The sequence below is a fragment of the Protobothrops mucrosquamatus genome, unplaced genomic scaffold (genome assembly GCF_001527695.2).
Source record: "Protobothrops mucrosquamatus isolate PMUCROS unplaced genomic scaffold, P.Mucros_1.0 scaffold1732, whole genome shotgun sequence".
Classification (NCBI taxonomy): domain Eukaryota; kingdom Metazoa; phylum Chordata; class Lepidosauria; order Squamata; family Viperidae; genus Protobothrops; species Protobothrops mucrosquamatus.
In genome coordinates, this window is record NW_015387879.1 from 147908 (window position 1) to 165523 (window position 17616).

The window sequence follows — 17616 nt, forward strand, 5'->3', positions numbered from 1 at the left end:
CAGACACAGACCTTGAAATGCAAATTTGGCATACATTTGATATTGCCATGCATGCGACTACCATATTTTTCGTTCTCTAAATGAGTGCAAGGGTTCTGAGTTTAAATTTGTGTTTACTTGGCAAGCCCACTCATCAGATGAAAACTGCTGCTCCGTTGCCCAGCTTAACTTCTGTAGCTCTGCCTTTAATTTATTTTGTTCCCGCGGACAGCTGGACTTGCCCGTGTGAAAAGCGGGAGGGTGGGTGGACCAACCTCTGCTCTGAAGCCGTGATGTGAAACCTGCACTAAGATGTGCGTGAATGACGTATCTTTGGGTTTGTTGTGGTTTTTTGTTTTTTTTTGCTTTTCTTTGGGAGGAAATGTTCCCTTGTTTTAAAAGTATAAATATTCCATTTTGTATTTTTGTATATTTTAAACTTTTTAAGAGGAAAAAAAGGAAGAAAAAAAACGACACGATTCTGCAATTTATTCTCAGGTATTCTCACACATCTCAGGGATGGAAGAATCTCGGCAGCTCTGGGGCTGAATGGATCAGCGTTGAACAGCACAAAGAATAAGGAAGCCTCTGTTTTTTAAAATTTTTAGCTCTATCTTACAGTCTCTTGTGTGTATGAGTGGATTGATGTTTCTAAATGCTGTATTTTAATAGATTTCTTCTTTTCCCTTTTCTGGATACAAGTGAAGGTAAAACGATTTGTGGCACAGTTCAGAGGAGAGGGCTCCACGTAGACACACTTCTGTGGGGCTTCCCTCCTTTTCTCCTCAAACTAAAGGTTTCTCCAAGGATTGCCTGTGGATCAACAAGCCAAAGGGAAGGATATCCCACAGCTGTGCAAAATATTGGTGATGCTATATATACCAGTGGTGGCGAACCTATGGCACGCGTGCCAGAGGCGGCACTTGGAGCCCTTTCTGTGGGCACGCGCGCCATGCCCTGGAGATGGCAACCATCCTCTTCAACCAGCCGCCCGCTAACTCGCCGAGGTCCCACGTGGCCGAATGCATCCCAGCACCCATGCACTTGCTGGCCTTTGTGTGCGGGGGGGCGATGGTGCAGCAGCAGTCGCCCCAGCCCCTGCCTCGCCTTGCCCTGTGACATGGCACCCCCGCCCTGCCTCACCTCACCTCACCAACCTCCTGCCCACCTCCCCACCCGCCAGAGACCCCTGGATCTCCTCCAACCCTGCCCGGCCCCCACAGGAGTCCCTCCCCAGGAGCAACATTGAGCTGGCCACACTCACCCTGGCCATGCCCACCCATCTGCCATGACCACTGTAGTCACGCCCACCCGGTGGGCCTCACCCACCCGGCGGCCATGCCCACCCGGCACCCGGCAATACATAAGTGGGTTTTGGGTTGAGGTTTGGGCACTCGGTCTCTAAAAGGTTCGCCATCACTGATATATACCCTAGGATAGTTTTGGATCTCCTTCTCTGTTCCACCTGTCCTTAAACCTTTTGACTCATTGACCATTTCTGCATCTCATCTCTAGCAGAATTTCTTATTCATGCATTTTAGAGCCCAGACCTGTATTATCCTTCATCTATCAGAGTTTCATCTAATGTTCAGGTTCTGCAAGTCTAAGAAGCTGGGATAGGAAGGGGAGAGGATCTGCAAATCGGTCCTCTGGACATTGGAGAAATGTACTTGCTGTGTTAGGCATATCAGCAGACACTCCCACTCATCCAGGTCAGGGTGTCTTCTATTCCAAGCCTCATGAAGTATTTGTGATAGACCAAACATCCATCTCTCCTTTCCATTTTTTTGGGTCAGGAAAAGAAAAGAGAAATTCTATTTCATTTGCTGCCCTCTCAGTCTGTCCCAAGCCCCCAGATTAAGGATGTCACCTCAGTCTGCTGAATAGTAGGACTTGCCTGCTGGAGGTGACATTGAAAGCAGGAAGGGATGTGCAAAGATGGGAGAGTTGGGTTGGTTAGAGCAGCAAGCTGCCAGCATCTTTGCTATTAGCTATTATGGCACTGAATTGTAATTTGAAACACCCAAGTTCCTAGATTTCTTCTTCTCTGCTCAGCTTAGGAAGTTGTGTAGGATCTGCTGCTTAGTATCAAAGTAATCAGCTTTCTTGCAGCTGCTAAGGGTGAATTTAGTATGCAGCACTCTTAAAAAACATCTGAAGTGAAACAGAAATCCCTAAATGTGTTTTGGGGACTTACAGAGCTGTCCCATATAATTCCTCCTCTTCTGTCTCGCCCATCACAGAAGTAGTGGCAATGACATGATGAGAAATATGCAGTTGGTTAATTTTGATACGTTGCTGTGAAGAAACTACTGTATCTACCTCAGGATCATTTTTGATGTCAATAGGTGTCAAATACAATAGAACCAATTAGGTTAGTTACCTTGCTCTAGATTGGTCAAAGAAGGAATGCTTCCCTAGACTGTGCCCAAAATTTAAATTGTGGCACCTTGTAGTTTTGTATCTGATTTTTATTAAGAAGAAAAAGGTTAAGTGACACTGTTCCTCTTTCTAGATGTTTAGTCTGTGTAAATATCTCTTGTAAAGTTGTCTGATTTTCTTCCCAATTTCTTCTTGGATTATTGTTTACAAACTTAAGAAAAATAGCCAAAGCAGGGGGTTGTATTTGCACCAGAGATATGGGGGTAGGATTCCCTCTTTGTACTTTACTGTAATTCTGCCAAGTGAGAGCTGGTGAAGTCCCCTCTCCCCATCTCTCTTGTAACTGCTGAGATCATTGGATTTATGGATGACGGTGATTTATCTGTAAGAGCATTGAATGGAAAGGAAAATCATGTTTTGAAACTCATTGTAGTGAGGTTGAATAGCATCAGCGGTAGCTTTTCGTCGCTCTTATTTTTAAAAATGGGAAGATGTGAGATTTCGGAGGTTGAAAGAAATATTTTAAAAGTCCTTTGGTTTGGTCTTACAAATAAAATTGCTGTCTGGCGCAGGGAATGAGAGTACAATTTTGACAGTGGTGGACACTATGCATAAAGAGTAAATGGTGTGAATGGCAGGCAGGGTAAAGCCATGTCCGCACTCAGGGTCATTGTGGTGTGGGGGAATTTGAATGTACTGGGGCTTGGGTGGGTGGGTAACCATTTCTTGCATGGCTCCATATTTGTGTCCTGTGAGACAAAACGAATGTAACTCCATGTTTACTGCTAGTAACCAAAGCTTTGTTTTGTGTTAAATTCTTGAATTTTAATTAAGTGGATAGGTGGGTGGGAGGGAAGGGGTGGCAATAACAGGGCGATTGTTGGGTTCTTTTTTTGGGGGGGGGGGTAATGTCTTGGCTGCAGGACTTTGTCCAAACAAGCAGCTTTCCTGCTGATTTATGTCTTGCAGTGACATCGGAAATTCCCAACACTGCATCTTTCTCTCTCTCCCCCGTTCCCATTTTTATACCAGTTATGGAAAATGTTGGAAATGAATAAAGTTGATGGATAACAATGTGCTGTGCTTCTCTTCTTTTCAGCAAACAAAATCTTCCTTTGGGTCAGAACGGTGTCCTTGTTTATAGGGCATACAGGTAATCCTCAACTTTACAACTGTTCATTTAGTGACTGTTCAAAGTTACAGTGGCACTGGAAAAAGTGACTTATGACCGTTTTTCACAGTTACAACTTTTGCAGCATCCCCATGATCATGTGATCAAAATTCAGACACTTGGCTTGTATTTATGACCGTTGCAGTGTCCCAGGGTCAATGGGGAGGCCAGATTCACTTAACAACTGTGGCAAGAAAGATCATAAAATGGGGCAAAACTCACTTAACAAATGTCTCACTTAACAACAGAAATTTTGGGCTCAATTGTGGTAAGTCGAGGACTACCTGTACTTCAGTGGTTCTCAACCTTTTTAATGCCGCGACCCCAACCGGTCGTACGTCGAGGACTAAACCGGTCGTAAGTCGAGGACTAAACCGGTTGTAAGTCGAGGACTACCCAACCGGTCGTAAGTCGAGGACTTTCCCTGCCCGGGAGCACCACGCATGCGTGGTTCCGCCCCCTGCGCTGGCCGAGGCACTCCGTTTTTCATATTGTTTTAGCCTCCAGTTCCCTAATCATCTCTGTTGCTCTTCTCTGCACTCTTTCTAGAGTCTCAGCATCTTTTCTTATATAGTGGCGACCAAAACTGGAGGTAAGGCACCCGCTGGAAAAGGGGAAAAAAATGGCGGAGAAAAAAGATGGCGGACAGCCTTGCTTGGTGACCCCCGTGAAATGGTCGATCGACCCCCAAATGGGGTCCCGACCCACAGGTTGAGAACCACTGCTGTACTTAAATGGATAAGCTGGGATGGAGAGAAACTAAACTTCTTGTGTGAATTCCAAAATTAACGAATTTACAAAATTTAGATATACCCACTCATCTTAAATACATAACTTGGATAGCCCACAACCAACCATAAAATATGTATTTTTAAAAAACCAAAAAACATAAGCATAGTTACATCAAGGCATCAAAAGAATGCAATGTAAAAATTATTGAAGGGCTACTCTTAATCGCAAGCAATCTCAGATCATTAGGGAATTCAATGAACTCCCCTCCCTCTCTTGTATTCTCAGTTAACATCTGAGAAGGTTAACTGACAAAAATCCTTATGACATTTAACGGCAGCAAAATATAAAAAGACTTTCACTTGTGCAGCCACCTAAGACACGTTCTCAGTGTCTTTGACATGTATAGACTTTTAACGCCCAGAATTCCCCAGCCATGTTAAGAGAAACGCCCAGCCTTTGCAGCTCTGAAGGACTAACAAAATGGCTGCCCTCTCTCTCTCTCTCTCTCTCTCTCTCTCTCTCTCTCTCTCACACACACACACACACACACACACTGAACAAAAGAAATATTTGTCATCCCCCCCCCCCAAAAAAAAAAATCTAGGCCACCCTGAACAGCGCACTCGGGGGCAGCACCAAGGCTGGGCCTAAAGTAGAGGACCTGTTTTGCTCTGATTCCCAGTGTGGGCAGCTGTAAAAGAAAGGAGGATGTCCTTAGCAGAGATAAACTAGGTCTGCTACCAAAACGACATGGGGGAAACATGGCATAAGTCCAGAACAAGAAGGCATGCACAAAGCAACTCAGATACCTCCCTAATTTACATGAGTATAAGGGTGAGGGTGAGGATGGAATTAAAGCACAGTTGGACTTGCAAAATTCTGTTTCTATAGCTAACAACTAGTAAGTTTTGAGCCTTCCTTTGGAGTTGATGTCATGAATTGATCTATATAATGCAGTGACAGCAGCAAAAACAGTTGACATGTCTTATTGGTCCTAAAGGATCAGGTTAGCTTCCTTCCCCAAACAATACCTCTAGATGCAAACAGCCATCAGTGAGGCAGTAGAGCCTTTATTTACTCTTTAGGTGTTCAGCTTCCTCCTGCAACTGTTGTTGCTTGAACCCATAAGCTTTTCCCTTTGATTTTATCAATATGTCATTATAACTGCACACCCCTTTCCTATCCTCTGTTGCGCCCCTGGCCTATAACTCCTCCCCGTTGGAAGCTCCCACACTGGCTGTCTTTGAGGAACATAAAATTAGTTTTCTGGTGAGACTTCCAATGATCGACAATTCAGCTGCTGGCCAGGGTCCCAGAGTGACACACCTGGGAATTGTCAACAGGTGTCACACCTTTGCAACCGGATCCTTTTCAGCAGCTGGGAAGCAAAGGAACAGAAGGTAAACGCCAATACTTCTCTACAGAAATGAAGCAGTGAGGTTCACCTTGGTCAACAGGCTGTGAGTGTGAAACGTGGCAGCTTCAGCTCATTTCTTTTTCGTTGATTCTTTCCAATGACCTCTGGATGGAGAGCCAGGCACCACTTTTACCCACATTTGCCTCACCAACTAAGAAGGTGGGCTTAAGGAAACGGCTGTCTGGCCTCTGGTCAAGAAGTGAACTCAGCCTCAAAGAACTTCATAACTCAAGACATGAGGATAAAAACGGTCCCAGTTTGGTGGGAAAAACCCTCCATCAGAACTACAGCATGGACAAAAGGAAGGAACACAGGAAGCAAAAAATCCCTGAAGGGTGAGTGTCCAGGAAAGGCCCAGAGGTGCCTCTTGTCGGTCTACATAAAATTCCCTAACCCACCTATCTGTTGGGACTACGAATCTTTCTTCCCCACTCAGCATGGCCCAGGGATATGGGGACTATAATTCAACTTCTGAAAGGCAACAGTCTGGGGGGTCCAATTAACTTGGTTTGAGTTTGTTTCTTGGCAAAAGATTTTTAATTAATGATTGAACTGACCCATTTCCTGCAACTGCAGTGTAGATAGTACTTGAATTACAACAGTTCGTTTAGCAATTGTTCGAAGTTACAATGGCACTGAAAAAAATGACTTATGACTTTTTCACACTTATGACTTACAGCAGGGATCCCCAACCCCCAGTCTGTGGACCGGTACTGGTCCGTGGCATGCCAGCAACCGGTCCGCACAAACAAGCAAAGTCCCATCCGCAAGATACAGGCAGCACACAAAGCCACGCCCCCCTCTGGTCTGCAGAAAAACCTCCATGGAACTGGTCCCTGGTGCCCAAAAGGTTGGGGACTTCTGTGTTACAGCATCCCCAGGGTCATGTGATCAACATTCAGATGCTTGGCAACTGACCCATTTATGACAGTTGCAGTGTCCCAGGGTCATGTGACCCCCTTTTTCAACTTTTTAGCAAGCAAAGTTAATGGGGAAGCCAGATTCACTCAACTATGGCAGGAAAGGTCATAAAATGTGGCAAAACCCACTTAACAAATGTCTCACTTAACCCAAATTTTGGGGTCAATTGTGGTCGTAGGCTGAGGACTACCTGTGTATATTCCACTATAAACTAACCTAGTTTTACATGACATAATAAGTCACCAACATCTCCCCCTCCCACATACATATCTCATGTCTAGTATGCTATGCAGATGCAGCCTCTAGATCAGTGATGGCGAACCTTTTAGAGACCGAGTGCCCAAACTGCAACCCAAAATCCACTTATACATCGTCAAGTGCCGGGTGGGTGTGGCCCATTGGATGGGCGTGGCTGTGGTGATAACGTCAGACTGGGTGGGACTAAAAAGTTCAATCAATTCCAACTTTGCAAGATCTTTTTTTTTCCTGAGAGAAGTTGAAATTAATTGATTGATTAAACCTTTTTTTTTTTTTGCACACGGCGGCAGAGGCTTAAAGCGAAAAGGTTTTATAAAACCCAGCTGAAGGCCTAGGACTGGGGCTATGGCGCGCGTGCCCACAGAGAGGGCTCTGAGTGCCGCCTCTGGCACCCGTGCCATAGGTTCGCCATCACTGTCTAGATTCTTAACTAATCTTGTTAAAGGCAGTATGTTTGTAAACATAACCTAGGAGCCCATAATATGACTAAAACATCCTGATATTATTACTCTAATTTGGGGTGAAAAAAGGGAAGTTGAATCTTCATATACAAAATATTCCCAAAGTAGTTCCAGGCATCCTTGGATAAAAATGTATAAACTTTTATTAAAATTTGAAATGGAAGAAAAACAAGTAAAATAATATATGATAAAGTGGGCTGAACATTTTAGTTACAATACAGAGAAGGGACAATGGGAAAATATGTGGTTGAAAAGACTGAAATTTACACTATATTATAACCTTAAACAGAATTTATAAAAATGGTGTACTGTGCTTCAAATTTATGTTAGAAATGTGTACAGCAAAAAGGGACATTTTTCTCTATCATGCTTGGTGGACGTGTAAAAAAGCTAGAAAAATCTGGATTCAAATACATATACTGATTCAGAGGATTTTAGAGATCAACATATAATTCAGATCAGACCTCTTTCTTTTGGGATTGATGGACAAATAGTTGGAAAAAATAATAGAAAGGAAATTTGTTTTTATGTATAATAACCGCAGTGAGATTACTGTATGCAGAAAGATGGAAACATTTGTCCCTACCACAATGGAGGAATGGTTGGTGAAGGTGATGGGACTTGCTCAATAACTTGATATTATTGGAACTTGATTCCTGGCTTCTCAGTTCTCAGACACCCAGGAATCCCAAAGCTCTGGCTTTGGATGTGTTAATTGTCTGAATGCCAAAGAAGGACGGATTCTGATGGTAATTCTTGAATACACAACACCTGAGCAGTGGCTCCAAGTCAGGCATAGATTTGTTCATGAGCATTAAGCTTGAATCTTCTTTGATTGATTGATTGATTGAATGTATTCAAGCTATTTCTTATTTTATAAAAAGAATAGGAAACGCCATAATTAAAGCCCCTTTTTTTGTTAGCACACTGTCCCTTAGACTTGTGTTGTTTTTCATTGCTTTCACTGTCCCATCATCTTGATGGTGTGGGGCCAAGCCGGGCATGACATCATTGCAGAGATAATGCTTTATAATATAATGACCAGCTGATATGGGAGGAGACATTAGGAGTGGTGGAACTGAACTCTCTGTTGTCTGGACTCTAGTTTGCAGGCCTTATTTGGATTACTCATTCTTTTTTTAAAAAAACAAGATTATCCATGTAATAAAGAGCATTGCCTGTTCCAAACAATATATAAACTGAGCATGTTTTCTTACATGTTTTTGCCACCTTCTTCATTTTTTTCGTAAAAGAACATGGAAGGTTCCAATTCTGTGAAAGATGCGAAGAAACACATGCTACTTTGACCTCAAGGAAAGTACAGGCAGTCCTCGACTTACAGCCATTTATTTGTTTAGTGACTATTCAAACAACACTGAAAAAGTGACTTACAACCACCACCACCACCAACAACTTTATTGTCACTTTGAATGCACACCAATCGGCATACATCAAAATGAAATTTCATTGCATACAGCTCTCAAAGGGTCACCACCTCCGATATACACTCCTTGTTCGTGGCCAGCTCAAGTCTCAGATCGTCCATTTTAGTCTCTAGGGAGCGAACGATGGCAAACAGGACAGATGGAAACGGAGCTCCGTGTGGATTAGCCCTCAAATTAGCTTGTATTCCTGCACGACAACCTCGCCTCCTTTCCTTTTTCTGATCCTGACTCTTCCACCTTTTCCTTAAAGAGGCCTTGCTTCTTTTCGCCCCTGGAGCATGCTGCTGCCGCCTCCAACTCCTCCAAAAGCCTCTCTCCCTTCCTCTGGGCCTGCCGACAGCCTCCTCCAGTTCCTTCGCTCCATAAGCCCCGGGACCTCTCGGCCTCCTTCGGAAACAGCCCTGATTTGCAATAGAATCTGTCTCTGGACCAGCAGTACTCGCACTTACAACCAACGCGGCGTCTCTATGGTCATGTGATCAAAATTGGGGTTGCTTGGCAAATCAGTATGTATTTACAACCACAGTTGCAGTGTCCCAGGGCCATGTGATTGCCATTTGCAACCTTCCCATCTGCCTTCTGGCCAGGAAAGTGAATGGGGGAAGCTGGACTTAATGACTGCATGGTTCACTTAACAGCTGCAGCGATTCCCTTAACAACCATGGCAAAAAGTCATAAAATTGGGAATGACTTACTTAACAACTACTTCATTTAACATTTAACAACAACAATTCTGGTTTCAATTGTCATAAGTCAAGGACTATTCGTACTGCATCGCAAAGCGATGAGTGCATTTCTTCTTTGAAAAAAGAGAGCTTGCACTAGAAAAAGTAAACAGATAAACTCCAAACTTCTTTTGAATAATAATGCTTTAAGTAATTGCCATCATCTTGCTTTTCAATATATGTATATGGAACATTCTTAGGCATCCATTTATTTTTCCAAACTGATATTGTGGAACAGTTTCCAAGTTAAACGCCATTGGGTGGCTTCCAAATTCCAGAAGGGAATTGAAATTCAGGGACAAATTCATGGTGGATGAAGGGAAGGAACAAAATAGTTCATTAGTTGCTGACTCTTGTTCTAAACAAGCCTGATAGTTACCGAATAGCCAAAGGCCTGCATCTGATGACTAATGTAGATTTGATTCAGAATCCGTGACAAAGCAAATGTCGCCAATTTGTCTGTAAGAGTTCAGCTACCTTTATTGCCCTCCTTTCCAATTTAAAAAAATGCTAACAATGCACCACTGGCCATGTTGACAGGGCATTATGGGCCTTGGAATCCGAGATGCCCAGAGGCTATTAAGTTCAGAAAAATTTGGCGTAAGCACTTTTGATTGTTTCAGGAAACAAGCAGCAGCTGAGTCACCGCATGGATCTTAGAGGGATCGTCTTTCAGATTCTATTTTGATTTCTACCCCAAGGCATTTTGTTGGTGCTGTTTTATTTCCCCCTTTGCCTGTGAGCAGCCTTATCCCTGCACTTCGCCTGGCTTCTGCAATGGTTTGGAATCCATTCAGTCACCATTCAGTCTTGAGAATTTCAGAATTTTTGTGCTCAAAATGTATTTAAATTATTTGCAAGCCCAGCTTGTCTATCCTGTCCAACAGTGGAGGATTCTCATTTGAAATCATAAAGATGAAAGCCTGTGATGAAAATGAAGAGAGCAAAATAAGCATGAATTAAACGCACACCCAAGAAACAGCAAATAATAAAAGTAATAGAATTAATAATGTGACCTTATTTATATCAGTCTTAAAATATGCGTGATGGAATGGGGGAAATAAAAGAGGCTTTCTCTGCAGGAACGGTCATAAAATGGTGCTACTGCAAAGTAATGAATACTACTCCCTACCATGACAGTTTGGAATGGTAGCTAAGATGCTGGACCAGAAAGCGGGAGACCGAATTCTAGCTTAAGCATGAAAACTAGTGTACAGCTAGTCTTCGACTTACAATGATATTAGTGAGTGTTTGAAGTCCACAATGGCACCGAAAAAACTGACTTATGACTCTTTTATACAACCGTTGTAACATCCTCATGGGCATGTGGTTAAAATTTGGATGCTTGGCAACTGACAGCTTGAAAAAAAATTGCAGGCCCATGGGCTGCCTTCTGCCCCCCCCCCTTGAGTCTTTTCCCCAGCATCAGCAGGGAAGAGTTGCCAATCAAGCTGCAACCTTGAGACAGGTATTGGAGGACAATGGAGGAGACCCATCTTCTTGAACTCTGCAAGGAATAGAACAGAACAGAACAGAATAGAAATAACTTTATTGTCACTTTAAATGTACACCAATCGGCATACATTAAAATGAAATTTCGTTGCATACAGCTCTGAGTCCTTAAACAATTTATTTAATAACCATTTAAAGCCCTTGACTAACAGCCATTCAAAGGCACTGAAAAAAAGTGATTTATGACAGTTTTTCACACTTAGGACCATTATAGCATCCCCACGGTCACGTGATCAAAATTTAGACACTTGGCAAGTGGCATGTATTTATGACGGTGACAGTGTCCTGGGTGTCATGTGATCACCTTTTTGCGATCTTCTCAGAAGCAAAGTCAATGGGAGAGCCAGGTTCACTTCACAACCGTGTTACTAACTTAACCACTGCAGTAATTCACTTAACAACCTTGGCAAGAAAGGTCGTAAAATGGGGAGATGTTGGGCTAAGTGGTGGTCATAAGTCAAGGTAATGGTTTATGGAAATGATCTTGGGAGACAGGAGGGAGAGCCACAGATTGGAGAACCAGTGTTAAAAGATATCTCAATGAACAAAAGGAGGGAAGGTGTGGGAAGCGTCTCACAGAGACCCTCCCTAGTTTTCCAGAGAGTAAATGTAAAGACTGCTCTTTAGAAGGCCAGATCCTGAAGTTGAAACTCAAGTACTTTGGCCACCTAATGAGAAGGAAGGACTCTCCGGAGAAGAGCCTAATGCTGGGAAAGATGGAGGGCAAGAGAAGAAGGGGACGACAGAGAAGGAGGTGGCTGGATGGAGTCACTGAAGCAGCAGGCGTGAGCTTCAATGGACTCCAGAAGATGGTAGAGCAGTGGTTCTCAACCTTTTTAATGCCGCGACCCCCAACCGGTCGTAAGTTGAGGACTAAACCGGTCGTAAGTCGAGGACTAAACCGGTCGTAAGTCGAGGACTAAACCGGTCATAAGTCGAGGACTACCCAACCGGTCATAAGTCGAGGACTTTCCCTACCCGGGAGCGCCACGCATGCGTGGTTCTGCCCCCTGCGCTGGCCGAGGCGTAGCTGGCAAGCGGCAGAGACGGAGCAGGCCGACCACCAGCTGGCCCAGCTCAAGGGAGGTAAGGCACCCGCCGGAAAAGGGGAAAAAAATGGCGGACAGCCTTGCTTGGCGACCCCCGTGAAATGGTCGATCGACCCCAAATGGGGTCGCGACCCATAGGTTGAGAACCGCTGTGGTAGAGGATAGGAAGGCCTGGAGGAACGTTGTCCATGGGGTCGCGATGGGTTGGACACAACTTCGCAATTAACAACAGCAAAATGTAAAGAGGGGGGAGACATACGTTCAGACTTGCAAGATTCAGTTAACGTAACTAAAATAAAGGTAAAGCTAGTCTTCCTTTGCTGTCTTTTTTGTCTGGGCTACTTCACAGGCTGAGTGACTTTGTCATACTTTAATCACAGAGGGGAAAAAGTAGTAGCGTTCAAAGTAGGAGCTCTTCGCTGTTGATGTATTGAACATATGGACGAGAGAAAGTCACAATTGGCTGGGCTCATTACATATGCCCTGAACCTGTGTGGCTAGCTTCAGCAAGCCAAACCAGCCACATTCATTCTTAGTCTACTCTACTAGTCTAGGAGAGAGAGAAAAAACAAAAACCCTTGCCCTTGGCAGTCTGAAGCAAGAATTAATCCAGCTGATGCTGCCCAGAGCAACACAACCTACCATCCTTGTGCTGTATCCTTGCTGGAGCTATGTCTGCTAAGAGTGGAAACCTCAAATACCCAGAAAGCGCCAGGCTGACTGTCTCTAACTCGAAGAGGTATAAAGCAGACATGAATCACTGAGCTAACTCCGTTGTGATCTCTACTTTCCCTTTGAATTCAAGGCTTGTTTTAACATTTTTCCTCCAGAGCAAGGGAGAAGGATGTGCGCTCTGCCCGTGAGAAGCATGCTGCGACAGAATCCTCAGCCTCCAAAAAGCGTCGGAAGTCATCATTAAAGGTCAGCCTTACTGCTTTCCAAGGCAGACGCCACTGGAAATATTGTTTTCTTGGTGGGAAGAGGTGGTGGAGGGTGATGATCTATCATTCCAGTACAATATTTGTCAACCTCAGCAACTTTAAGAGATGAAAACTTCACGTCCCAGAATTCCCCAGCCAGCATGCTGGTTGGGAGATTCTGGGAATTGATGTCCAACAAATCTTAAAGATGCTGAAGTCAAGAAACACTGCTCCAGCAGCTGTAGAAGACACCGGTTTGCTTCAGTTCTTTCCCCTAACTAGTGTCCTCTACATCTGCCAGGGTGCAATTTTTAAATTTTACTTTTTAACAATTCTTCTTCTTCTTCTTCTTGTGCCATATCCTTTATCGGACGTTGGCGATCATGTTGGCAATCCTGTTTTTATCAGCAGCCGCACGAAAAAGTGCTGCTGAGTTTTGTCCAAACCAATTCCTTAGATTTTGAAGCCACGATGTTCTTCTTCTGCCTGGACCTCGTTTGCCTTCAATCTTTCCCTGGAGGATTAAATGGAGTATGCCGTATTTTTCTGGATGTCACATCACATGTCCGAAATATTCTAATTTTTGTTTTTTAATTGTTTTGATGATTTCCCTTGGCTTTCCCAGGCGGCTTATCACCTCCTCATTTCTGCTCTTGTCAACCCAGCTTATATATAACAGCTGCCTGTAAATCCACATTTCAAATGATTCTAGTCTCTTCAGGTGACCTTCTATCAGAGACCAACTCTCTATTCCATAGAGCAGGATAGGAAAAATACAGCATCTGAGAAGCCTGATTTTCAGTCTTAGACTTATGTAACAATTTTTACATTTTTTAATTTTAATGTTTTAGGCTTCGGTTTTAGACCCCTCTAGACACTTGTTCAGTTGTTCTGTAGGTTTAGAAAAATTCAGAGATGTGTTACTTTCCCTGAACAAGAGTGTCCTCTACTGAGAGCAGAGTGTAACTGTACAGAGCTGGGTGTTTGACAATGTGCACACAGTACAGCATTTTTCTTTTAGTATATTCTGTGATAGTATCTTAACACATTGTTAGCAGTTGTTTAGATTGATGCTTATAGTCAGAATGGCGGATCTCTCTTCTTTCGATGCACATTTCATTCATTTGTTATAAAAGGTTTGCTCTGCTTCTCTGGCCATTTGGCCATCTGTAAACCTAACTGAAGCATCATTAAACTGAATATTTGCTACAATACTTTTAAGACCACGGGACAGAAGTGAGCAGATGCACATTAATGCAGAAACTGGCTTCTCAGATGCATCTCTGGCTTCAGATTGTGAACCAGTAACTTTGAAATCGCAAAGAGTAGGAAGGGAAGACTACCTGACAATATGTATTTTCACTGTAAGGTTTGGACTGAAAGCTTTAATTTTAATGATTCAGAAGTCTTGCAAAGCCTGTCCTGCTTATCTTGAAAACAGTCTGTGGGTATACAAGGAGTGGTGCTCAAACCTCTTTGATGTACTCAATTAGCTCTTGCAAAGTTTGCAGAAATTTGGCTTCTGCGTAGATTCTTTAGCAGCATAAATGAGAAAACTTCATGCAACACCTCCAAAGCAAAATGGGGGCTTTTGAGCTATTCTTCCAACCCGGAGCAAAAACAGAGAAATTACAACAGCAACTGAAAATCAAGAGATTTGCAGGAGTGTTGTTGCAAAATCTTTAAGGAGGAAAAAAGAGATTGCATAAAAATATCCTTGGAGGTTTTCAATATCCTAAAGAACCATTAAAAGTGTGAATGGGGTTGCCTTGGTCTATTTGTGGCACTTTTGGTGGCACTGCCAGTGTCAGGTGGCAGCAGAACCTGTTGGGGTGGTTACAGAGCCTCTGAGTTCTCTTCCTTCCTCCCTGTAGAAGGGTGTGTTACTAACTAATTCAGTTCAAAGTAATTTTAATGAAGCTCTCAAAATGGTTAATAAATCTCCCTCTCCTACCCTCATCACTCTGCTTTTATTAGAAGGAAGTGCATAGGTCTAAAAAAATCTCGAGTTCTTGTAATTCTTGGCTTGGAGACACGGTTGCCAGTTTAGGGGAGAATCACCTGAGCTAAGTGAAGTCTACCTTACAGCTCAAGGAAGGAGCATATGTAGAAGGAAATTGGCTCTAGATAGCTGGGAGATAAAAGCTGGGAGAGGCAGTGATACTCAGAGCAGACAATATGAGCTAGATCTATAAATATGTGTCATATCTGACTCAACACTCTCTGAATAAGGTGGGTTCTTCTGAGAGAAGACTTGGCAAGGATTTTTATATTGTGATCCAGTCCTCCTGCTTTGCATACAACCTGTTGTACATTCAGTTTTCTGCATCCTGTAGAAAGAACTTTATGGATTAGTCTTTTTAGATCTGAGATAATCAGTGCTGGGCTCTAGCAACGTGGGGGGAACTTGGTTAGATCCTAACAGGGAGCCCTCTGATAGATCAGTGGTTCTTAACCTTTTTGAAAGAATCGCCCCCTTGAGCCAATGAGGAAGTTGTCATCGCCCCCCTCCCCCAACATAACCTCTCAATCACAACATAGGAAATAATTCTTCAATTTATGCAAACACTTTTTTTGTTTTCTTTACAATTGTCATCAGGACATATCGATGCAAATAATTTATTTCCAGTCTTTTTCCCATATCTCAACTGTGTGAAAAATTTTGGTGCCACCCGTCACTTTATTCCCAAACTTCGTGATATGTGTATTTCATTATTATCTTATTTATTCAAGACACTTAAATGTAATGACCACTGAAAACAAAATTCAATTGCAAAAAAGTGAAATGCCCGAAAAGAAAAACAGTAACATTTAATGATTGAATTACAAGTGAAATTTAAGACGCAAAAAGGAATATAAAAAGGGTAGAGGCTGCTGCGCAACGCTCATGAAGGTAAACAATGCGTATTCACATATGTACGGCATTCTGTACTGAAGCTAGCTGGAGGAACATTTGAAAACACAATTCAATCCACTAATAGCGAGCGATCTGATGTTTTTGTACGACAGATATGCAGCGATTCACTGTACGAAAAAGTCTCAAAAGTGTCCCCCAAACCTCTCGCTCCATTGCCCCATATCGCCCCCTTTTCGTTCCTTCGCTCCTGCGTCACCCCTTTTTGTTCCATCGCCCCCCTGAAAAATGAAATCGCCCCCTGGGGGGCGATATCGCCCAGGTTAAGAACCACTGTGATAGATCATTATATTGTACTCCATATCTGTTTGGTTACAGTGCCTCCAGAAGAACTGGGCAATATGCCAGCAAGGCCTTCATGATTATGGAAAGTGAAGTCCAACATATTTTTGAAAGGAAGTAGGCTACAGAAGGTTGGCTCCAGGCAATTTCCCACGGTTATTTTACACCATATGCTATATTCCAGCGATGGCGAACCTTTTAGAGACCGAGTGCCCAAACTGCAACCCAAAACCCACTTATTTATCGCTGGGTGCCAGGTGGGCATGGCCTCGACCGGCGCACTCTGGAGCTCCGCAGCCCGCTGCCAGAAGTTCAGAGAAGTTGCTTCTGAGCTGGATGGACAGCCGGCAGCTGAGGAGGCGATGCAGTGGGTCGTGCCCAGGAAAAGGAGAGCATGCGAGGCCAGGAGGGATGGGATGGAGGGGAGGGAAACCAGCCGTGCTGGGATGCATCCGGCCATGTGGGACCTCGGCGAGTTAGCAGGCGCCTGGTTGAAGAGGGACAGTTGCCATCTCCGGGGCATGGCACGCGTGCCCATAGTGAGGGCTCTGAGTGCCGCCTCTGGCACGCGTGCCATAGGTTCGCCACCACTGCTATATCCAATGAGGTTTGCTGCCAAACATATTATTGGCTGTTCAAACCAAGGGGGTAGTTCCTTGCTCCCAACATCATCCTTGTCCAGATTCCCTTTTCCAATTTCCATTTTTTTCCCCTGCAAATCTCTTCCACTTGTGTTTCTGAGCTTGCGCAATAAACGCAATCTCAGGTTTGAGCGATAAACCTGGATTCACCCAACACAGTCATACACAAAAAAGGTAAATCAGGTTAAATGTAGCAGGTGTGAATATAGCTGTTAGGGTTGTAAGTATTCTGGTTAAGTGTGTTGAATGGATACAAATGTAGGAAACTGGCAAAAACCACTGAAAATCATGATGGTCGTAAGTCGAAGCACCTTGTAACCAGACCTGATTTTTCAACCATTTTTTATAGTGATCATTAAACAAATCTTAGGGTCATAAATCTGAATCCATTCTCCCAAAAGGGAGGGTTTTTTGACAGAAATTGGCAAAAAGACGCCTTAAATTGTGGTTACATGATGATGGGACGCAGCAACTGGTTATAAATGTAGTATTTTCAATGCACTATCAATGCAGTCAAGTTTATATAATATTAAAAAAATATTATCATCCTATTATTTAAAAAATTTGAAGTATTGAAAATAAAAAGAAATAAAAAAAATTGACCACCATGTTACCTGGGAGGACTCAGCATCCATTCTGGACCCTCCAGTCCTGCCATCGCTTTCTCTTCCCCAACCCAGAGAAAAACAGAAGCGGAGAAATGAAGGAGTGAGCTAGTGAGAGAGACTTTGGGACTGCATCTGCTTGCTTCTTAATAGACAGATTTGCTGCTGGATTTTCTCCCCTCTGCCCCTGCCAGCTGTCTGA